The sequence below is a fragment of the Cavia porcellus genome, unplaced genomic scaffold (assembly GCF_034190915.1).
Source record: "Cavia porcellus strain 051 isolate PalLab524CR breed Dunkin Hartley unplaced genomic scaffold, mCavPor4.1 scaffold_6, whole genome shotgun sequence".
NCBI lineage: Eukaryota > Metazoa > Chordata > Mammalia > Rodentia > Caviidae > Cavia > Cavia porcellus.
Window position 1 is genome coordinate 4,717,864 of NW_026947489.1, and position 24,663 is coordinate 4,742,526.

The following is a 24,663-nucleotide window of genomic DNA, read 5'->3' on the forward strand; positions in this document are numbered from 1 at the left end:
GCTCCGAAATGCCTCGGCCCAGATGCTGCATGCATCTCACGCGGCCTTCTGCCTCCTGACCAGACCCCGCTGCCCCTCCAGTGTTGTCACAGGGCACACTGCCGTGGGAAAATAGTAGGTAACCACAGTGAGTTCCCAGGACCCTGGGCTGCCCACACCCCCACGCCAGCTCCTTTATGAGTGAAGACCTGGGCGGCGGACATCGTTTGCACCAGCACTTGCATTTCTGGCTGTACTTGGGCAACAAACAGGGCAACTTGGCGAACAGGGCAAGCGAGAGGTCTCTGTGCACCCACAGTCACAGCAGGCAAAGGTAGAAGCTGCTCACAGCATTCAGAGACGAGTACACTAGTGGTCAGCCTTAAAAAGGAGAGCAACTCTGACATATGGGACAGGATGGATGAATCTTAATGCAAATTGAAGTGAACAAAGCTAACCAGAAAAGAACAAATACTGAATGAGCCAATTTAAGTGAAGTACGGAAAGCAGTCAAACATCACAGAGATTGAAAGCAAACTAGAGTCAGGTGCAGTGTAAACTTAGGAAGCTGAGGCAGGATCATCTCCCTTAGTTTAAGGCCAGCCTGGGCTACATAAGTGAGGGCCTGTCTCAAACAAAGCCAAAAAGAAAGAAAAGAAAAAAAGGAAGTCAACTGGGGGTTTGCCAGAGACTAGGGAATTTATTGTTACTAGCCAGAGTTTCAGTTTTGCAAGATGAAAGTGTTCTTGAAATGGATGGTTATAAGGGTTGCACAAAAATGTGGATACATTTAATGCCACTGTATTGAGTACTAAAAATGGTTACAGTTGTGGTTCAGTGGTTTTTCTTTTTTTTCTTTCTTTCTTTTTGTTTTTGTCTTTTTGAGACAGGGTTTCACTATATGGTTCAGGCTGGTCTTGGGCTCACTTTGTAGCCCAGGCTGGTCTCGAACTGGCAATGATCCTCCTGTCTCAGCCTCCCAAGTGCTGGGATGAATGGTGGTTTTTATTTTGCATATTTTACTATGATAAAAATACAAAGCATTACAATGGACAAGCAAAAACACTAGATTCATGACTAGAAGCATCAAAATCAAGTCAAGATAAAAAAAAATCAAGTCAAGATGGAAGATTTTGGGGCCAGAGATTTAGCTCAGTGGCATAAGCATCTGCCTGGCAAGTTTGAAGTCGTGAGTTTGATCTTCAGTGCCAAAAAAACAGATGGAAGATTTTTAAATACTAGAAAAGAAATTGCATACATTATCCCTTTTGTTTGTTTTTGAGTTACATCTCACTGTGTACCTCAGTCTAACTTAAATCATTATGTAGGCTAGACTGGCCTCAAACTCAGGACAATCCTCCTGCCTCAGCCTCCCTAGTGCTGTGATCACAGGCTTGTGCAGCATGCCTGGCTGTTTCATTTTTTGTTTTTATTGAGACAGGGTACTACCATGTAGCTCAAGCTGGGTTCAAACTAACTATGTAATCCATAGCCTGGATTACATCAAAATTCTTCTGCTCCAACTTCCCAGTGCTGGAATTATATGTGGGTATCACCACATGTGTCTCTATCCATTTTAAATCTCTCCTGGAGTTATTGGTATAGCTCAGCAATAAAATGTATGCTTTCCACGTGTTCAATCACCAGCTATAAAACAAAATAAACAAAAAAGTAAAAGTCTCATTAGACAAGCAAAATCTAATCCAGACTCCTGTCTTCCCTGTTCCTGCAGCCTTCAATGCTACTAAGTGAAGCTTCACAGGAGGTTCTGGTTGGAGCTCCGAAGCCCAGAATGTAGATAGTAATGCAGCTGAGAAAGACCGGGCTTGAGAAATTTTAGTTAGGAAAAAGGACTCCATTGATACCTAGGTTCCAAACCATGTGCGTTTAGCTCTGGCAGAAAGATTGCCTACCTTTTGCTCACATCCTGAGACTCTTTAGTAGACTGAGATTAAAGGCACTAGACTAACTAACCTGGCAGAAGAAACTTCACAGCAGCCTAGAATTCAGGCTGAGGAATTTGTACTGTCAGGAGCTTTGCTTCACCTTGAGAATGAAGAGCAAAAGTCACAGCCAGATGATTTCAGAAGTTTTACAGGAGGCCAGACACGGAGCTTCCTTAAAGTTGGGACCTGCAAGGAAGCAGCAGAGAAGAGCTCTGTAGCTAAAATGGTAAGCATTATAAACAAGCTAAGTAATTTACATCAGGACAACAGGAAAATGCCTTGAGGAAATCGGAGGGACCAGAAAGCCCACTCTGGCTTGGAGAAGAAACTGAGGCATCCTGTTGGAGAAGGGACGCCTCCCAGTTTGCCCAGACTGCTCAACATGGAGCTAAAAGACTTACTGTCTGCCCTGCTAGGCTTCTGCCATTCCTTTCTATTCACCCACGTCTCCCTTTCAGAGTGGAAATGTTTATCTGGTGCCTTCGTGTGTTGCAAGTGTAGTTGGAGGCACGAGTATTAAAAAACAGCGGTGGAAATGTAGTTTTCCCAGCTGCAGCCTGAGTAACTTCAGTATAAGCCTTCACACCTAATCCTATGTAAGCATTCAGGGAAAAGAATACAAATTGTATACTTACTGTGTTCACAGTGTAGTGGGACTTTAATTAGTTTAAGAGAATTTGGATTTAAGTAGCCAAAAATATCACCCAAACTAAATCACAAGACTCCACCTCACATCAGCACCCAAATCTTCTCTTGGGCATGAAGTTTTTCACACACAATCTTTTTTTTTTTTTTTTTTTGAGACAGGCTTTCACGATGCAGTTCAGGTTGGCTTTGCTCACTTCATAGCCCATGCTGACCTCAAATTCACAGTGATCCTCCCACCTCAGCTTCCCCAGGGCTAGGATTACAGGTGTGTACCACCATGCCTGGCTTTTTATGTACAATTTTGGTTTCAGTTCTCATACTGCTGAATATAACGATCTACTCTGTCAAAGATGGGCGCAGCAGTGTTGGCAGTGAGGGTACTATTCTCTTTTCGTTCTACTCACACATTTCTCAGGAGGATGAAATGGTATATTTTCCAATTTATTCTTTTTTTATTTTTTTTTTGGTCTTTTTCGTTTTTATTGGTACCAGGGATCGAACTCACGACTGCCTGCTTGCAAGGCAGGCATTTATGCCACTGAGCTAAATCCCCAGCCCCTATTTTCCAATTTATTATAAAAAATTTTTAAATAGACATATAAAATGCAAGAACAAAAATAAAAACAAATTTAAGTCACTGAAACCTACTGAAAAGCTATCTATGAACCTCTCCAAGAAACAGAGCAATGGGATTATAATTAGTTTAAGAGAATGCACATTTCTTTGCTACTTAAATTCCAATTCTCTTAAAACAGTTGTAATCTATTTCCACTGCACAGTTTCACTGCTCGGAGTTTTTGTTGTGTGAGACAGGGTCTAGCTCTGTAGTGCAGGCTGTCCTCCTGGAGCCCCTTCTGCTCTCAGCCTCTGGAGAGACGGATTATAGGCCACCGTGCCCAGCTACCCCTTGCATTTTCTGAGATAAATCCTCGCTATGCAGTTCAGGCTGGTTTTGAATTTGGAATCCTCCTGCCTCTTCCTCATTACTGGGATTAGTGGTGTGCTCCACACACCTACCATCATTTCTCCTCTTTTTTGTTTCCATTTCTTTTGTACCAGGGGCTGAACTCACAACCCTGTGCATGCCAAGCAGGTGCTTGTGCCACTGAGCTCAATCCCTGGCCCTTTTTTGTGTCTTGTTGACACAGGGTCTCACTATGCAGTTCAGGCTGGCCTTGAGCTCACTTTGTAGCCCAGGTGATCTTTCTATTACCTTCTTTTGATTGTCCCAGAGATTAAGCTATACAAGTATGGTTTGGCCAGGGTTACTAGGCTCAATATCATGCCTATGAAGTTCATACATTTTTTTTTTACTGGTACTAGGGATCAAACTCACGACCACGCGCTTGCAAGGCAGGCATAAGCCGCTGAGCTAAATCCCCAGCCCCATCATACAGGTTTTCAAAGCATGCAGATACAGCTTGTTATCTATTATTGGAAAGTTGAATTCCATTGCTCCCACATGCTACCATTTACTGTTTGTTTTATTTTGAAACAGTCTTGCTCTGTTCCTCACGTTGTACTGAATCCCTAAGAAACCCTGGCCTGAACGCACCTGCTCCTGCCTATTCTCCCCGGTGCTGGGATCTTCTGCGTGAGCCAACACAGTGGCATACACTACAATTTACAGGTTTCCACCACCACAGATAATGCTACCTTCAACCTGTGGCAGTGATCCTATGGCACACGTGCTGTAACAGGCTGTTTTTTGTTTTTTGAGACAGGGTCTTGCCATGTAGTTCCGCTGGCCTCAGACTTGTGGTAATCCTCTTGGCTCAGCCTCCCACGTGCTGAGATGCCAGGTGTGTGCCACTACACCCAGCTTGTTATCACTGAAGTTGCTAATAGGTTTACCATCACTGCTATAAACATTTATGTGCATGAATCTTCATGCACTGTGCTTCTAATTTACTGTAAAGCAGGGTACATGGCAGGTAAGATGCCAACCATTATGTGGGTTAGGGAACTCTGTTCTCTAAAGCAGTGTTATAGTAAGCGCTCCAGTGGCCAATGTTTGAAGATCTACCACTGCATTCCAGGTACAGACCTGTGAGAAAGTGAATCTGTTAGGTAGCTTTCTTTTCCTGTGACAAAATGTCAAAGAAAACAACTCAAAAGTTTTACATAGCTGTACACACCTGTAATTCCAGCCCTCGGCAGGCTGAGGTGGAAGGGTGCCATGAGTTTTAGGCCAGTATGAGACACAAAATGAGTACCAAGGCGGCCTGAACTGTACTATATCACGAGACCCTGTCTCAAAAGACTTTATTTTGGCTTACAGTTTCAGAGCCACAGTCAGCCGTGTTCACCGTTCTTTAGGCCTTTGGCAAGAAGGAACTTCACAGCACACAGGCATGAAGGGCACAGCTGCTTACCTCGCGGCAGCTACAAAGGAAGGAGGAAGGAAAGAGAAATGAATGATGAACATGACAGAAAAGAGCCTACGTGGAAAGACCAGAAGCTAAAGAGTCCCAGAGGTGAGGCCCTCTTGTCCCACATCATTCAACCAGGCCACATCGCCTAAATCCCATGACCTCCCAGCAATGCCATCTTTTTTTTTTTTTTTTTGGCTTTGAGACAGGGTCTCACCATGCAGGTCAGGCTGGCCTCAAACTCACAGTGATCTTCCTGTCTCAGCTTCCCAAGTGCTGGGATTATAGGCAATGCTATCACATTTTGAATTCATCAACAGATTGATTCCATCGTTTTACTTATGTATGGTTTGTTGTGTTTTTAGTACCAGAATCCAATGCACCACATAGTGCTTCCCAGGAGCGCTGTGCTGCTGAGCTATATCGCCAGGCCCCTGCTTCCATGGTGGAGAAACTACCTTTGGGATCTAATCGCCTTCCCCACAGTGTCTCGCTGTGTAGCTCAGTATGCAATCATATGGAATGAAAGTACAGTATAAATAGTAGCATGAAGGCTTTTTCTCTGTTGGCAGAGGAGACCAAGGTAAGAAAGAAATATCAGACAATTTGGGAGCACCAGGGAACACCTATTCTTTAATCTGAAAATTAGCTTTTATACTGTAAAGCAGTACTAAATGTTTTGCATGTTTTTGCTATACATAGATAGTGAAAAACGTATTTTATTTTTTAAATAGGATCTTATTATGTAGCCCAGGTCGATCTCAACTGGAGCTACTCCACCCTCAGTCTCCAAAGTGCTGGGAATACAGGAGTGTGCCAATAATTCTGACCCACAAAATATTTTTTTTTTTTTAAATTTTGTCTTTTTTCATTTTTATTGGTACCGGGGATCGAACTCACGACTGACTGCCTGCTTGCAAGGCAGGCGCTTATGCCACTGAGCTAAACCCCCAGCCTATTTTTTTTTAATTAAAAGAGACAAAAAAAAAATCTGTATTCCAGACAGTATAGCAAAAACTTCCAGATTTCAGGTCAGTGAGATTTTAAGATGATTTAGAATACAGACGCCTAATATCCCAGTTTTGCCTCTTCCTGTGTGAACCTTGACAACGTGAGTTTTCAGGCAATGAGATGGTCCATCTGTATTATCAGGAACTTCCTGTATAAGCCTCAGGCCAACTCTACTCACCTGCGTCTGGTCAATCTTCTACCACCACCCATTATCAGCCCCAAGTGACCTGATAAATTAGAGACCCCCTTGGCAGTTGCACTGGGTTTTAACAAGCCCTCAGGTGATGCTAATGTGGTTTCCGGGAGAACACCTGCTTTGTTAGACAGCTGTCTCAGAGTCAAGGAAAGCAAATATCTAAAAATGAGGCAATGGTTGAATGGGGGACTGAAGATATAAATGAAGTTATAACTCCTTAGCAATAGGAAAACTGTTTCTAATTAAGGATAAAAGTTTTAAAAACGTGTACCAGATGAACTGGAATACTGAACATTGTATTACAAACTGCAGATAGGTGGCATTTCTACTTACATAAGATAAACTACTTTCAAAAAAAAGGATAAACTACCTTCAGCTTCCAGAGAAAGGGCAGCAAAAGCTGGGCAGAAATTTGGGGAGGGAACATGTTTACGGAATCCCCCCCTCGCCCTCCTTTCTTCTCTCCCTCCCTTGTGTTCCCTTCTTCCTTCCTTCCCTTGTCACCTGCCTCCCTTTATTTTCCCTGCCTTTCTTATTCTTGTTCTTCTCTTCCTGTCTCTCTTTCCCACTTGTTTTGTTTTTTGAGATAAGGTCTAACTTTGTGGCCCAGGCTGGATTTGAACTCACAGCAATCCTTGTGCCTCAGCCTCCTAACTGCTAAACTGCAGGAAGTACCATTACATCTGACTCACTGCTCTCCTGTTTTCTGAGTTGAGCCAAACCTCTCTGCCCTACAAGAAAACTGTTGTAATGGTCTCTTCACCTACTCTGATGCTCAGCTTTATCATGCTGCAACAAGTATAACTAATTTTTTTGTCTTTTTGAGACAGGGTCTCATTATGCAGTTTAGGCTGGCCTTGAGCTCACATTGCAGCCCAGGGTGGTCTTGAACTTGCTATGATTCTCCTGCCTCAGCCTCCTAAATGCTGGGATTACCAGCATGCACCACCACATCCAGCTGAATAATTTTTCAAGTAACCTGCAGATAAGCACCAAAAAAAGTTACTGATAACTGAAAACCCATGATGCATTCAGATGACCTAAGTGGCACTGTGGCAAATATCTGTAAGAAGTCCTTGTCTCTGCCCTGTCAATAGATTTTTTGGTAGAAAGAAGATGGAATAGAATAAGCAAAATATGTGTGTACAGCTATATATATATATAGAGAGAGAGACAGATAGGTAAATGCATATATTTAAGAGTAATCACATTTAAATGAAAAGGAATAAACTATCATCAAACTTACTAAAATTATTTTGAGCATTTTTAACAAATAAACTGAAAACAACAAAAATCTTAAAAGGCACATAAGCAAATCTGCTCATGGATGACTTCCCTAACCATAGCTTTAAAGCAAAACTATTTTCATTTTGTTGTACATATAAAAATCAAAGGAGTTGGGCATGAGGATGCACACCTGCAGTGCCAGCGTTGGGAAGACCAGTGAGCTCAAATGAGACCCTGTCTCAAACAAAGTACCTCCCAAAAGTCAGTAACAAAGAAACAAACAAAAAACCCCACAAAAATCTCACCCATCCTGGTGGCGCAGACCTCTAATTTTAGCCTCCGGGGGGCTGAGACAGAAGCTTGCGAATTCCAGCGCAGGCTGCGGAACTGAGCAACAGAAAGCGGTGGGCGCCGAGGGGCGGATGCAGCCCCGTGATAGAGCCCGAGTCCCGTAGGCACCCAAGGCCTTTCTATCGCAGCACCACACAAGTAAAGGATCTCTTTGGGCTACATTTGTAAATTCAGATGAACAACAAGAAATTGGGTCTTTTAAATCTGTGTTACAGCGTACATTGTTAAGACGATAAATGGGAACTCGCGTTTTTTCAGTGGTTTCGTATTGTCTGAGACAAAGTCTCACTCTGCAGTGCAGGCTGGTGTAGAACTCGCAGAGGTCTTCCAGCCGCATTCTCCCAAATACTGAGCTGGCAGGCCTGCGCCACCACATCCAGCTCATTCGCGTTTTTTATTTTTCTAACCCGCATTTTTAAAAGACCAAAAACTAAGTGCTAAACATAAAAACACACACCCCACAAAACGTCTCTCCTATGACTAATGAAACTGAAACCCCGAAAAATGTCACTGACAGGCCAGCCCACGGCACCGCGGACCGGCCCTGACGTCACCTTAGAGCGCCCGCTGGCGAGCCCCAGCGCAGGCTGATGACGCACTTCCGGTCGGCCCGGGCGCCTGGGCAAGCTCAGGGACAGTCCAGTTTCTTTCTGTGCAGCACAGGCTTGGCAGGTGTCGGCTGTGAATTGGGGCCTTTTGCAGTGGTACCGAATCGGTTTTCAAAACAGGCTAAATGACAAACAAAAACACTGCAAGATTATCTCAGGATCGTCCAGAAATAGGAATTCTAAATAATTTAAACAATAGAAGACAACATCTACTGTAAAACCTACCATTTTTGCAAGTATTTGATCCAGAAGGAACTGGGTTGTTGAGGGAAAAAGTATTTCATCACACATTTCAAAGCGGGTTTCATTTCTTTATTTGTATTTTAATAGACATAACCTTTAAAAAGCTGGCTCGTAACTAAAATTTCCAACTTGTTGCATACTACATTCTTCACATACTGTTGGCTCTGTTACCGGACTTCATTATATTACAATTCTGTAAGCTATATAATACACACTGAAATACACTGAAGCCTACATAGAAATGATAAGAGTGGGTTTTTGTTTTGCTTTTTATTGTATATTGCTACTGGGGCTTGAACTCATGACCTCATACGTATTAGGCAAGTGATCTACTTTGTTACATCACTAGTCCTTTTTAACTTTTACATTTTGAGACAGTATCTAAGTTACCTGGTCTGCCCTGAAATTCTCCTGCCAAAGCCTTCTGAGTAGCTGGACTTACAGACATGTGCCACTATGCTAAATTGTTTTTGTTTTCTGATGCTGGGGATTGAATCCATGCTAAGCAAATGCTCCAACAGTGAGCTAAAACTCCAGCTCTCATGTAGGTATTTCTTAAGTGTAGGTTTGAAGTGGAGGGCCTAAATACAGACATTGCAAAGTGTAACTCCAGAAACCAGGAGGCTGAGGTAATTTAATTTCCTAATGTTTTGAGTTTGTTTGATTTTTTTTTTTTTTTTTTTTTTTTTTTGGTTACCAGGAATCAAACTCATGGCCTCATGCCTGGCAGGTAGGTGTGCTATGTTGCTGAGCTATATTCTCCCTCCCCCTTTTAAGACAAGGTCTCGCTATGTAGTCAAGGCTGGCCCTGAACTCACTATGTGATCCAGGCTGGCTTTAAATTTGCAAAGATCCTCACACTTCTGAGTGCTGGAATTACAGGTGTGGTCCACCAAGCCTGGCAACTTTTTTTTTTTTTTTTTTTGGGGTCAGGGCATCTCTGCAGAGTTCAGTCTGCCCTTGATTCCACTATGTACCTCAGGCTGGCCTCAAATTCACAATAATCTGCCCATCTTATCATTTGGAATTACAGGTGTGTGTCACCATGGTTGGCTTTTTGAATTTTTAAAGTTAGTATATATTTAATACATCAGTGAGGCAAAAATATGTGTCCGTGTGTATAAATAAATACATACACACACGGCATGCGTAGAACTGTATTCTTAAATTTGTCACAAGGAATTTTATGGTTTTGAAATAATTCCTTGCCTCTCCTTAAATTTCTCATAATCCCAATGTTTTTCTATGATTTAAGTATTTTTTAAAAGTTGAATTCTTCAGCAGGGAATATAACTTAGAGGAAAGAGTATTTGCTTAGCTCAGTGCCTTTGAATTTATCACCAGCACCACAAATACATACACATACTGAGCTAAATAGTTAAAGTCTTCATGATTAGGAAAACGTCATCAGGTCTCTGAATTTTCTTCAAGAACCATTATGCATTTCTTTGAAAAATCCAATTTAAGCAAAAACTAAGATGTTTTAGCAAGAAAACCTCCAATATGGCCTTGATAACTAATCATTCTCAACACATGACCAGTTTCCTCAGTCTCTGCCTTCCCCCAGATTCTGTCTCACCACTCTGGCCTTTTAAAAGTAAGACTCCTGTTAGATGATTCTAGCCAGAATCCTCCTTATCTCTCATGCTTCTGTGTAGTACTTTTCCACTGACCGACCTCCCCACTGCTCTTTGACTACGAATTCCCACTTGGCTATTCTGTATTCAGAATTGAGCTGTTTTTCTCACTGTCACTGAAAGTTTTTCCCTATTATCCTTCAGATTAGTCCTCAAATAGTATGATTGACCAAATGTAACTGAATATATTTTTTCACAGGTAACAAGCCACAGCTAGGCCGGGATCAGAATCGACATTGGCCCTCTGATCCAGTCCATAGGAGTACACCACTGAGGCTTGGCCTTTACTCCTGACTCATCAGGAAACTGTGAGTCAGACACCTGGACCGTTTTTCCAGGAATGTATACAATGAAGCTGATAAGGAGAGATTATCTACTTATTTTCTTGGTATTGGTAATCAAATTCAGAACTTTGTACACATGAGGCTTGTGCTGTGCTACTGACCTGTACTTCCAGCCCCAGAAAATTTTTAATCCTACAGTTTAAGGGTAGATTGTGAAGCTAGGTTAGAGTTCAGGCTTCTTTGAAGAATAGCTCCTGAGCCAGGTGTGGTTACTTAGCAGTAATCCCTGCACCGGAATGGGTTACATCCTGGATGACACAGAGAGAGTGAGGCCAGTCTGAGTTATATATTAAGACCCTATCACAGAAAGAAACAAATACACCTGGAATGTCTTCTCCCAGCTCTTGTACTGAGTGCCAATTATGTCCTGCTCCTGTGGCCTGCAAGGTTATCTTTTGTGGCTCTTGTGAGAGGGCAGGATATGGCACCCCCAAAATGTAAGAGCATGTTGATTGGTAGGCAGTTAACAAAAGATGACCCAACACTCTGCTTCCCTGCTATGCTGCTTATATCCCCCCAGCTTATATCAAGGAGAACAAAGGTTTACCACTGAGAACAATTTTAGATTTTTAGCTGGAGCTAAAAACAGGGGAATCTGTACTAACATCCCTCACTAATTAACTTTTTTGGTCATTTTTTGCCTTTACACAAATTGCTGTTTTAAAGGCTCAGGTTCTTTGTCTTTACCTTAGTGCTTCTCTAAAAGTGTGGTATTCTCCTGAGAGGTACAGTCTAAATTGTATGTCGGATCTAAAGTTCATTTCACAGAAATAGTAGGACAGTTACTTATGGAGAAAAGGGTGGATAACGGAGAGAGGAGATGGGGAGAGGCTATATATACCTCCTGAAAACACGTGTCTCCATTTACTACATTTATGCATATGTGTGTATGAAACATTACATTAATAAGCTGAGGGTCAGGGTGTGGCTGAGTGGCAAAGCAATCAGCCAGCATCCACAGGATCCTGGGTTTGATGCTTAGCATGGACAGAAATAAAAATAAAACTTTTTTCTTTTATTAATCTGCTTTTGGTGATAAGGATAACTTTGAATTAAAAAACAACATATGGGGTGGTTTTCCCCTATATGCTTTTTGCTGAATCACAGTGATTCCTTGAGTTCTTAGATGAAAGTTGTATTCTGGCTCTGTTTTCTTAGATAAGAGTGCCAGCCCACAAAAAAGACCTGAAGATCAATGGAACAGATCAGAAGATGCAGAAACAACTCCAGACACACTAAGCCACCTTATCTTTGACAGAAGAGCCAGACATACTCACTTGTAGACAGAAAGCCTCTTTAATAAATGGTGCTGGGAAAACAGGCTCTGAACATGCCCAAAATTAAAATTGGACCCATATCTTTCACCATGCTAACTAAATTCGAAATGGGTCAAGATCTTAATAGTAAAACAGAAACATTAAATCTGCTGGAAGATAGAGTAGATAAAACTCATGAAAACAGTGGTATAGGCAAAGACTTTATGAACAAGACCCTGGTTACACAGGTACTATCACATAGAATCAACAACTGGGATCTCACCCTATTGAAAAGCTTTTGCACAGCAAGAGAAATCATCAACAGAGTGAACAGACAACCCACGACGTGGGGGAAAATATTTGCCAGCTGTTCCTCAGACAAAGTATTACTATTGAGAACATATAAGGAACTCAAAAAAATCAGTCCCCCCAGATTTAAAGGTCCAGTCCAAAAATGGGCATTTGAGATGAATACACACTTCTCAGATGAAGAAATACAAACAGAAAATAAATATGTGAAAAAATGTTGAACATCACTGGTCATTTGAGAGATGCAAATTAAAACAACACTGAGATTCCACCTCACCCAGGAAAGAATGGCTACTATCAAGAAATCAACCAATAACAAATGATAGAGGGGATGTGGGGAAAAAGGAACCCCTCTCCACTGTTGGTGGGAGTGTAGACTGGTGCCTGGAATGTTTTATGCACGAGAAGGTCATGAGCCTCAGCATGTCTCAAGGAGAGAGGCATTCACTCAGATATATAGATATCGAGGGCAAAACTTTATCAAAAATTGTTACCTGTTTTTCTAGGCTTCAGAAGATTCTAAGAGTCTAACCAGAGACTATTTTTGCACCAGCAATTGAACTCAGGACCCTTGTACTTGCCAGGCAAGCACTTATGCTGCTGAGCTACATCCTCGGCCCTCAGAGGCTATTTTTTTGTTTGTTTGTTTGTTTTTTTGAGACGTAGTCTCACTCTAGTCCAGGCTGGTCTTCAACTCACTATGTAGCCCAGATGGGCCTAGATCTCATGCTGAGGTTACAGGCGTCTGCCCCCACACCTGGTTTAGAGGCTATTTATAAAAAGCCCAGCAAAACAAATTTAAACCAAATTTAAGAAGAACCTGAAAAATCACTTATTCACTGTTTTCCTCCTCCCTCCCCACCTCCCTCCCTCCTCTCCTCCCTTCCCTCCTTCCGTGCTTCCTTCAGTGCTGAGGACTGAACTCAGGGCCTAACGCATGTTCTACCACTGAAACAGAACAAAAGACCAAAGAAGACCCCAAAGTACAGCCAAAACAAGAAAGAAATCTGACTTTCATTATCTTTGATAGAAATAGGTGAAAGAATAGATGAATTATATTTCAATAGAAAACAAATGTTCATTTGAAACAAGAGATTTGTCCTGCTAATATGAATTTATAAATAAAGAGAGAAGGAGAAAATTTTTATCTTTTCAATTAACCAGAGCAGTCCTGGAGGACTGACCTCGGTAGTATTTCTACCTTTTGCTGGCTTGTCTGTTAAATGTTCCAGGATCTCATTTGCAGGTTCTGAAACAAGTGAGGTGATTCGTTAGGTGCCTGAAATAGCAGATACCAAAGAGTATTTTTTCTTCAGACACTGCAAGACCCAATGCCTGTTAATCAAAGACAAATCCACAAGAGAAAAGCATAACAAGAAAATCAATCCAAGTTTGAAGTGACATGGGATCCTTTGGAAATGACCCAAAGACCTGGGGACAGCTGTATTCTTATGAATGGTAGAGAAGACGTATGGTTGGCGTGTAATAGGTTATGTTCTAACGCTAATACACCAGGGGGACCTTAGCGGGGCACATTAATTCAGATTCTTAGTGATCTCCGGATAGAGGGCAGGATCTGTCAGTAATTACTCTTAGGAGCCACTTTCCGGGGAGGAAGGTCAGAGGGCTGTTTTATAATCTGCTTCAAGAGAGAAAAGTGGGAGCAAATGAGTGTGTGACATTGTCCTTCCGTATTTTCTCAATTTAGTTCAGCTTAACATTCCTGACATACCAACATGCTGGGTTTTGGGATGCCTCATTTAACAACCGACTTCCCACAGGGGAAGCAGTGCACGTGCTAGGGCAGCGCATTAAGTCTAGAGCAAAGGCAAACTAGAAAGTGCCTAGGTCTTTGTGTGACTGATTTCCCATTTCATCCCGATCTGCCTTTGCTGAGAGTTCCTGTTGCTTGCTAAAGGCAAAATCAGTGTAGTTGGGTACATTTGGCTTAGTTCCTGCCTGGAAAGTGCAAGGATGTAAGTTTGATTCCCAATACCAAAAAAAAAAAAAAAAAAAAAAAATCAGTGTAGTTTAAAATTCATGGGATTCTCTTTTTAACCTCTTTTTTTTTTGCTGTTTTGTTTTTTCATCCTGGGGATTGAACTCACAATCTCACGCTTTGCCAGGCAGGTGCTGTGCCACTGAGCTAAGTCCCTGGCCCCACTGTTTTGGTTGTTGAGACAGAATCTCACTACACATTTCAGGCTGGTCTTGAACTCACTTATGTAGTCCAGGTTGGCCTCAAACTCATTGTGACCCTCCTGACTCAGCCTTCTGAGTGCTGGGAGTACAGGTGTGTGCTACCATGCCCGGCTGAAATCAATCTCTTGACATAACAAACTTCTCACAGAAACATAACATTTCACAAAGGCAGAAAAATGTCGATATTAGTAAATTACTGTTTTTTAGAAATACGAAATCCTGTCTCTTACACACTGGTTGAGGTACAGTGCTCCTGTGTACACAGGGAAAGTGCAGTTAGCAGTGTCCTCCTCCTGTGCCTAGTCACAGCAGGGAAATGGTTTGGGCCCCGTCTCAGTGGGACAGCTTCTACTTGCCTAGCATGTATGTAGGAAGCCCTTGTTTTGATCTCTAGCCGTGCGCGCACGCGCGCGCGCGCGCACACACACACACACACACACACACACACACACACACACGGCAGAAGCAATGCTGATTGATTTTTGGAAACTGCTCTTCTGCACTTTATATATAGAGTCACCTCCCACTTTTATTAATATTTCTACCAAACAATAACAAAAAATGGATTGAATGTAATAATAACTAGGAGTAAAATCCCTTCTCTTAAAATAAATAATAATTAGTTTTCCATTCTTATGCACTGAAGAAAAGCATGATTTCCGTAGGGTAACACAGGATGAATTACAATCTGGGCCACACACCTGTAATTCTGGCCCTCTGAGCAGTTCAAGCCCCACCTGGACAACTTAGGAACATAGTGAGTGTGTCCTTCATTCTAATGATAATGATAATAATGATAGTGATGAAAGGACTGGGGACCTAGCTCAGTGCAAGGGTCTTCAGTTCAACCTCTAATGCCCCCCCCAAATTACAAAAGGAAACAGAAACACACCACTGTGAAACTGAAACTGTATATGAAAATCATATTTATATATATAATTACACACATATATGTGTAATTGCATTGTTGCCCTTCTGATCGAGATAAAAGCCCATGTTAAAAGTCTTGGCTAGAGGGGCTGGGGATTTAGCTCAGTGGCATAAGCAGCTGCCTTGCAAGCAGGAGGTCGCGAGTTCAATCCCTGGTACCAATACAAAAATAAAGAAGTCTGGGCTAAACACCTGTAGCACAGGGGTCTGTTTTCTTTCTGCCATCACCAGGTCAAATGTCCTGTGTCCTGCATCACCACAGCGTCAGGCCCGAGGGCTTTCTCCTTCTGTCCCCCTCTCCTATTTGCGCGGTCGCTGCTTCTCACCCTTCGGAACACTCTCACCTCAGCCCCTCCTCCGAGGCGGCACCCTTGTCCATGCCACGCTGGACTCCATGTCTCCTCTACTCTTTCTCCTACAGGTTACATTTTCTAAATTCCCACTGACCGAAACCTCAGAGAAAGTGAGAGCCGTGTGTTGTTCCCCCAGGAGCCCCACAAGGGCAAGCGGATGCTCACTCTCTCTGACGTCCAAAACAACGCTATTTCAAGCTCCTCCGGGAGTACGAAGAGGACTTCAGTCAGCAGATGCCCTTCCAGACAGTGAGCCCCGTGGGAACGTCCCCTGCCCAGCCAGCTTCCTCACAAACCAGGCTTCTGTTTAGGTCAGGCGACCTGGGTTGCTCCTCCTCGCCCGCACTGCACCTGCTCTTGGCTGTGTATATTCCCTGGGCTCAGAAAGCAGTGTCCTTTCATGAACCATTTCCAACTCAGTTTTATCATTCTTTATTATGCATATTTCCTTGTATTTTACCATCTGAGGAAAATATGCAACTTATAGTTAAGAATACGTCAGGTTGAACATTGCCATGGGTTTTACATATATGAACATGGTTTCAAACCTTCTGTGGCCTTTTCTGATAACATCACCAGCATGAAGCTTTGCAGAACTGGTGTCAGTGTCTTGGTGAGAAGTCTTTGGACTTCATTCTGAAATGGTACAACTTCATCTCCAGGAAGGGCACAGAGGATGATATGCCTTGGAATGTCACAGATCTCTAGGGCTCTGAGAGGAAATCTGATACTGAAGAGTTAGACACAGACTGTAAACATAATTATGGGAACCTAAAGTAATTAATTTCCTTTACATTTTCAGTTTTATGTTATGAACCATAAAAATAGGAGTGACACCTGTCTAATTGGCAAAGAACCACTCAGTAATTATAAGCTAAGGACTATTAGCGTTCTATCCAACGCAGCTGGGCATTTTTCTTTCATGAAGGTGCATCTCAAAGGAATGTGTCCATTCATTAGCTCACATGAGCTATCCCCAAACCATCTGTACTCCAAAGGCTGCAAATTCTTTCTATTTATTTATTCTTTGAGGACTGGGGATATAGTTCAGTGGCACAGCACCTTGCCTGGCAATCAAGAGGCTGTCAGTTTGATTCCTGGCACCAAGAATAAAACTTTTTAAAAATTGTTCATGTTTTGGAAAGGATTTGATTGTCTAGTTCAGGCTGGCCTTGAAATTACTATGTACCCCAGGCTGGCCTTGAACTCATGACAATCTCCTGCCTGAGTCTCTGGAGTGCTAGACTTACAGGCATGTGCTCTGACTGACTGGCTGCAAATTCTAACTTGACATTTCTATCTGTATTTCAAATGTGTGTTTTTCACTGTTTTGGTTTATTTGGTTTACCAGGATTATTGTCCAACTGCAATTTACCAATCAAAACCTTAAAATCCACAATACAAAAATTGTTCAATAAAAGGTTGCAAAAGTAGTAAATAAACAAATTGTAAAAAATGACATTATTTTACAATATGGAGAGCTTTTGCCTGAAATATGAATACATACCTTGGTTTGGACTACCAAGGGAAGGTATTCAGTACTTCAGGTAAAAGCTCTCCATGCTGTAAAAACTTGGTTTCCTACAATTTTCAGCAAACTCTTACTGAAGATTTCTGAATTCTAGGTTTGAAACTGCTGATTGGTAGTTTTTCATCCTTCTATCCCACTTCAGGTAACAATCGTGGGTCTGGAGATAACGCTTAATAATAGAGAACTTGTCTACCATGTAAAAAGCCATAAATTTCATCCCTAACATCTCAAACAAATAGAAAGAACATATTCTTGTCCAGAAACTTATTGATCAAAATGAGCATAAGCCTTCTAGTGACAGTTCTGAGTTTGATCCAACACCTTAACTCTGTCCACCTTACAAAAATGGTTCCATTGTTGAATTATGTAGAAGACCTACATCTGATGTCAAAATTGTTCCACTCTCTGCCGTAGCAAATGGTGATGAAGTTGGCATCAAAGGAAGACTTCCTGCCCTCTGTGCTAGCATTTGCTCAGTGTCCACTGTTTTCCCAGACATCTGTGCCTCATTGTTTGAAGGCTGCTTTCCTCTCTTTTGCTGCCTACAGTCCCTCAGAGAAGATGTGCTGAGTGTTTCTGTGCTGTGGGCTTGGTGCCCAAGGCGGTGGTATTTAAAAGGAGGGCTCTAATGTGCAGCATTTAGTTTTGGAGGACTGCGCAAGTTGAGGCCAGCCTGGGCTACATAATGAGTTCAGAGGCAGCCTGAACTGCACAGAGAGACCTTGTCTCAAAAAAGAAAAACAAAACTAAAAAAACACCAACAAGGAGCCTTGGAAATAAGCTTTCAAAAGATGCTCTTTCACCTCATAGTACCGCAGAGACATCAGGCACAAAGCTATGGGCCCATCCTGCAAACTTCTGGGTACTTCTCGGGACTCTGCTCAGACCTACAGCTATTCTTACAATTGGATGGGCCTCATTAGCCCTTTGGTCTTCCCAAAGGTGCGGAGCTTGGACGTTAAAGACATGTCTTCACTCACATCACATTTGCTAGTGGCAGCACTGATGCTGTTGCCAATACCTGCATTTGTTCATGGTTCTGGGGAATAAGCCCAGGGCCTCACACATGCTAGGCAACTACTCAGCACTGATAGCTAAGCTATGCCGTAAACATCTTTTCCAGGAAAAGCTTATGCTTCATTTCTTTTTCTGAGAAAATTTCAGCCTCACAGTTTATGAGATGTCATGCTCTACCCTCACACTCTGCAAAGGAATGTTTTTGACCCTGACTTAATGCTAGTCTAGACGTAATGGTTAGAATACACAGACAAATGCTCCTAGGAACAGCTAAGTCAGTGCCAGAGTGCAACCAAGTGTCTCCCCATAGCATGCATTGTAGCAGGCCAGAGTGGCCCACAGAAAAAAGCAGGAGGTCTTGCAAAGGAAGAACATTTAAATTCCCATAACACTGCCACATGCTTTGCAATGACAGTGACAATGCTCTAAGGTGAATCTCTAATTGTGTTACTGCCTTTCTCAGTCCTGGTTTTTGGAGTATGATTCCAAGAAAGAGATATAGCCATATTAATCTCACTTTGTTCATAGCTAGCAGTAAAAAGAAATACATATTTGACATTTTTAATTTAAAATATAAGTGAATGTGAGAAATGTCTACAATAAATGCTAGCATTAATTGAGCATATTTTAGGTGTCCAAACCTGTTAAGTTCCTCTTAAGAGCCATGTCATGCATAGCTAATGTGTGCTACATCTCCGATCGAAAATCAGCTGGGTGCCTTACAAATAAAACTGTAAAGACTTACGCTAATCACACAATTTTACTGACAGAAATGAAAAGGGAACAAGAATGATCTATACCTGGATAGGTTTGATGGGTTTCCTAGGAGACTGCCACTCATGTGGAGATTCAGTAAGACTCTGTTTTCTTCCTCAGATCATCTGTTAGAGAAAAAAACAATAGTCGTTGGTACTCAGTAATGCACGATAGGAATACTTTATTCAGGACCATCATGGGAAGATCTAGGCACCATAGCAACAGGGCTTTAAGGAAGGAGAGAAACTGGGTCCAATCCAGGACATGGTCAGGGCAGGCAGGGATTTAAGGTGGGTTAGTCGGTAAAAATTACTAAACACAATAGTAACAGTAAAGGAGATTCTGGCGGAGCTGGCATAACAGATTCTTGGAGAAGGTGGTCCAGAGTGATCAAATACTGCACCGGAGATGGTGCTGGCTGAGGAACGTGATCATAGATGGAGGATGGGGAAGAAATCCTTGCAAAACTTACTCTTTATAAAACTGTCTTCCAGGGGCTGGGGATTTAGCTCAGTGGCATAAGCACCTGCCTTGCAAGCAGGCGGTTGTGCGTTCAATCCCTGGTACCGATAAAAATGAAAAAGACAAAAAAACAAAAAACAAAAAACTGTCTTCCAGGGAAATGCATAGATGAGCCTAGAAGGATCAGAATAACATTTAACCAAATAATGTTTGGTTAAACAGAGAATTCTGTCCCATTTTTCAGAATTGGATAAAAAGAAGAAAGTGTACACACTGAGGATGCAGAAACAGAAATTCTTCTGACTCTAAGGCTGAGTAAAGGAAAATATGCTTGAACTTGGAAGAAGACTCCTGAGCTCTTCAAGTTTGGAATTTGTCACGCATGTGAACAGCATGCTCCTGGCACCTGTATGCACTTGTATCGTGTGTCAGTTTATATGCTGGCACTTAAGGAATCACAAACCATGTGTGTGTAACATTCTAGAGTGAAACAGTCCACCAAATGCGGCCTCGGGTTCCTTGACAGGGCCTCCTCATCAGGCTTTGCTTTTCTCTGCTTTGCTAGGCCATCTACAACTTTAGGTGACCGGTACAAACATGCAGAGATGTGGGAAAGGATACAGTGAGAAAAACAAAGAGTAGTAAAATGGTTAAGTTATGCAAACGTCTAAAGTCAGTGGCCCGTATTTTGTAATAAAAAAGTCTCTAGATCTGTCTGGGTAAAGAGTAAAAAATAATTATGCCATTAGGTGGGCATGGTGGCACACACCTGTAATCCTAGCACTTGGGAGCTGAGGCAGGAGGACTGTCATGAATTTCAGCCCAGTCTAGACTGCATAGTGAGTTCAGGGCAGCCTGAACTACATAGGGAGACCCTGTCTCAAAAAAAAAAAAAAACCCCAGGGACCAATGCTCAGTGGCTTCAGAACCTCACACAGTGGCATGTTTACCAACACAGAGCTGAGGAATATTATCTGTATGCCTGAGAAGGAGGCTTAGCATCATCACTTTAGGACTTTATGCCTCTCTAATTTTGCATCCAACCCCTTCTTCATTTATAATACAATGTAAATATTTTATTATTAACTAAGCTGAAAAAATGTATCAAGAATATCTTATGGGGGCTGGGGATTTAGCTCAGTGGCATAAGCACCTGCCTTGCGAGCAGGCGGTCATGAGTTCGATCCCTGGTACCGATAAAAATGAAAAAAAAGAGACAAAAAAAGAGAATATCTTATATTCTTTAAAATAGTGTATTATAAGTAAGTATTACCATAATTTTATAGTTATACACAGGAACCACACATAGAAATGAAGCTTCATTTTACAGGACTGTCCTGTAGTGAATGATGGACTCTAATGATGACCCTCACTATGCTAAGTGTATTTCTAGGAGGAGTCCCAGGACAGTCTGGATGAAAAGATCTCTTTTGTTGGGACAAGAGGAACAGGCACAGAACCCTCTGCTGCCCCATTCATGATATGTGGGTGCAACCAGAATGGCCCTCAATGGCCTTCATTGACTCCATGAACCAAGGGTGGGCCTTCCAGGGTGGGCCTGGGGTGGGGTAGCTTGGGGATCTGAAGATGGCAAGCTAGCTGTGAGCCACAGAGTCCAGAGAGCCACAGAATCCAGCACACAGAGAGCTGACAGCAGCCAGCACCTGCAGGCTGGCTGACCCAGATGGTCCCAGAGCAGCCACTGCCCACTTGGCTTACCAGACAAGAATGGCAGAACCCTGGGTTTCCAGTCTGAGTTCTCAGTTTTCTTCTGGAAAAGTTCAGAAGCTGGGATTTCACACTGCTGTGAAAACAGACTGGATCATGTACTCAATGAAGTTTCTTCAGTAGTATTTGTGGCTGACATAGCAACTGTTTACTAAACTCTCAATAATACTGCATTTTAAATGTGGCATTACTGTTCAAACAACTGAAACACTGCCAACATCACTGTCATTGATGACGCTTCCAAATTTCCTAAGAATACAAATAAACTACATTGAAAAACAGAAACACTGAATTGATGAATGTAAGTAAACTATTTTCTCACATACTCATAAAGAAAATGAAAATTCATAAAGAAGTAGAACAGGCTGACGTTAGAGCTCCATTTTTTTTTGTCTTTTTGAGGCAGGGTCTCTTTCACTGCGCAGTTCAAGCTGGCCTTGAACTCTCAACAATACTCCTACGTCAGCCTCCTGAGGGCTGGGATTACAGCGTGCGCCATTACACCTGGCTGGGTCTCCTATTTTAGGAAAGGAGTAAGCAGAGTAGGTTTGTTGAGGCCTGTCATTGAAAATAGGTATACAGATTAGGTAAGATGTATGGAAGAGCTACGTGAAGACTCTGAACGTGACCAAGGAGTCTGGCAGAAGAGGTCTGTTGGCAAAGGCCAGGATGATTAATCACTGGTACCCAGGGGTACACATGAGGGAGGAGACAGCAGTGGGAAGAAGAGGGAGGAGGTGGCAAGGGTTACTTTATCATTTACAGTAACTCGTGCTCAGAGGAGGTCAAGGCAGTGTGCAGCATTGCTAAAGTACTGCTGAGTGAGAGCTGAGTTTGCCTTTTTTCTGAAAATTCACAAATTCTAGGTGCACACTGGTGCAGAGGGAGTGCTGAGGGGAGTCCTTCAGTTCATTAGAGGGTTGAAAAGGGGAATAAAGGGCGCAGAATTCCCTTCTCCCCTCCCCCTTCCTTTCCTCTGATTGTTTCTGCTCCAGCCCTCCCCGGTGGCAGTTAGTGAGCTCATCGGCACAAAATCTGAGAACAGGAGACTCTCACTGCTTGGAGGAGATGGAGGGTCAAGATAGTAGGGTCAGCCCTCATTTGAAAGAAAATTCATCCTGGTATGCAGGGCAACCCTCTGCTCATAAACTCTATGGATATTTACTTTTTTCTTTCTATCTTCTGATTACTCAGAGGACTGAAATTTTGGCCAGGGGGCTGAAAGGAGAGCCACAGGGATCCTGAAAACCCAAGATGATTTGAAAAGAGAAAGACTCTGAAAGGGACCCCTTGCAATTCCTTTAAAATCCTAAGGTTTACTCCCCTCTCTCCAGCTGCCAAGTCTGCATCCCATTTTAATTTGCACACCAAAGACTGAACTACTCTGGCTCCAGACTGATTACTGGGTGGGGGCCTTGAAGCTCAGAGAGTAAATCATTTTGGCTTTTGCACCACACTTTTCCTGAAAACTACTGGGTTTACCTGACACAAAACGACTCTAAATATAGGCTAAAATTAGTATTTTCCTTGATGTGAATGTTGTATTCTATATTTGTACACACTGAAAAAGATGCTTTGCTTAACCAAACTTTACTAAAAAGATGCTTTGCTTAACCAAACTTTAGTCAGGTTATTGGGTCTTCTTTTAAGTTCACTTCTGTAATGCTAAAATCCAGTTGCAAAGCCAGGTGTGGTGGTGTAAACCTGTAATCCCAGCATTTGGGAGGCTGAGGCAGGAGGACTGTTGAGAGTTCAAGACCAGCCTGGGCTACAAAGTAAGCTCAAGGCCAGTCTGAACTTCATAGTGAGACTCTGTCTCAAAAAGACAAAAAAATAAAAAATGAAAAATAAATCCAGTTGCAATAACAAACCTACTCAGTTTATCAAGAGCCCCACCTTGAAATTCCCCTCCTCCTAGGATCCCTTGATGTCCCCTCTCTCTCTTAGCCTTTGACATCTCCTCCCTCATGGGTGTCCCTGGATGCCGATGACTAATCACTCTAGCCTTTACTCAAGCCTTTTCTGCCAGAATCCCATTGTGTCAATTTAGCCAAAATCCCCTAGTGCAACTAAATATTGGTCATTCCCATCCACTGTTCCCCACTCTGCCCCTTGCTTAGAAATTCCTGCTTGCCCATGCCAAATCTTTCTACCTCACTGCAAAATCTCATTTCCTTTACCCCCTAAATATGCAATCTTAATGATTTTATATATCAGCCAAAAATAAATTTAAGGGCCAGGGATATGGCTCAGTGGTAAAGCAGCTGCCTGGCAAGCACAAGGTCCTGAGTTCCATTACTGGTACAAAAAAGTTAAATTAAAAACTAAATAAATATAGCTGAAAAAAATTTAAAGACATTACTAGAAGGACACATGACAATATTTTAAAAAATATATGTTCAATAAAAAGAAGCTATATAAAAATGCTTCAAATGACTCAGTATGGCTATGTTAGAGATATCTTAGGGTTATCCTGGGGAGTGGGAGTAGAAATGAGAATTATGGCCAGGAGATATAGCCCAGCAGCACAGTGCCTGCCTGGCAAGCACAAGGTTGTGAGTTCTATTCCTGGTACCGAAAGAAAAGAAAGGAGTATTTTCCTCTTCCATGTTATTTACTAAATAATAGTTGTCAGTTCATTGACTATAGTACTATATAAGATTTTCTGAGTAAAATAAAATTAAAATACAGTAATTTATGTAAAAACTCTCAATGTAATGGTCTCTAAACCTATGGTAATGGTGATGGTCCTGGCCTTGCTTTAACAAGAATCAATAAACAATTTATTCGTAACACACAAAGAAGCAAATGTAGTGATACATATTAATGCATTTATAAGTAAGAAGTTTAGGAGCCTGGCGCCTCAGTATGGGTGGTACACTCCAATTTTCAATTGCTGAAATCAGTGCTAGAAGGTGAACTTTCTTTTTCTTTCTTTCTGTTTTGGCACTGGGGATTGAACTCACAATCTCACGCTTGCCAGGCAGGCACTCATGCTGCTGAGCTAAATCCCAGCCCTTTTAGAAGGTGAACTTTCAACTACAATTTCAATCATTTTTCCATTTTCTTTCATTTTAGTAATCAGAATATATTCCTATTTCAAACAATTAACAAAAGCAGCAATTAGTAAGTTTAACAGATCTTAGCGCATTTATACAGATTCCCTCTCCTCACAGCTTCTTTGATACTGTTTTAAAAATGCATCAAAAGTTCATCAAAATTATGAAATTAAGGTAAAATCAACAAAAACAAATCATCCATGACTTGAGGTTTGATCAACAACAACAGTATTTCCTGTGAGCAAGAAGCTGTGTAAGACACAGGATCAAATTCTCTCCTTTCAAAGCCTGCTTTGTAATGCTTTCCCGGATATCTCCAGGCCTGTCTATTTACATAGAATTTACTGGGTCCTCCAACTGCCCGGGTGACTGTCAGAGACCCAAGCATCTGCAAAGCTTCAAACGTCTGCAATTTAGAATTAACAATGTAAAATACCTTACAATTTTTTAAAATTATGCCTTTGGAACCATGGAGTTCGGTTAATGAAAGGAGATGGG

The 24,663-nt window shown here is 42.0% G+C and overlaps 1 long non-coding RNA gene across 1 annotated transcript in view; it reads right to left on the minus strand.

Moving 5' to 3' along the window:
* The window catches only part of LOC101789269 (uncharacterized), an 872,528-nt gene that overhangs the window by 12,172 nt on the left and 835,693 nt on the right, over nucleotides 1-24,663 (minus strand). Inside the window, exons 5-8 of the long non-coding RNA XR_010047764.1 lie at nucleotides 18,961-19,041; nucleotides 8,285-8,459; nucleotides 4,853-4,958; nucleotides 1,954-2,111 (exon numbers count right to left, since the gene is read on the minus strand). This is a non-coding gene — a long non-coding RNA (uncharacterized LOC101789269). The remainder of the gene's footprint in view (nucleotides 1-1,953; nucleotides 2,112-4,852; nucleotides 4,959-8,284; nucleotides 8,460-18,960; nucleotides 19,042-24,663) is intronic.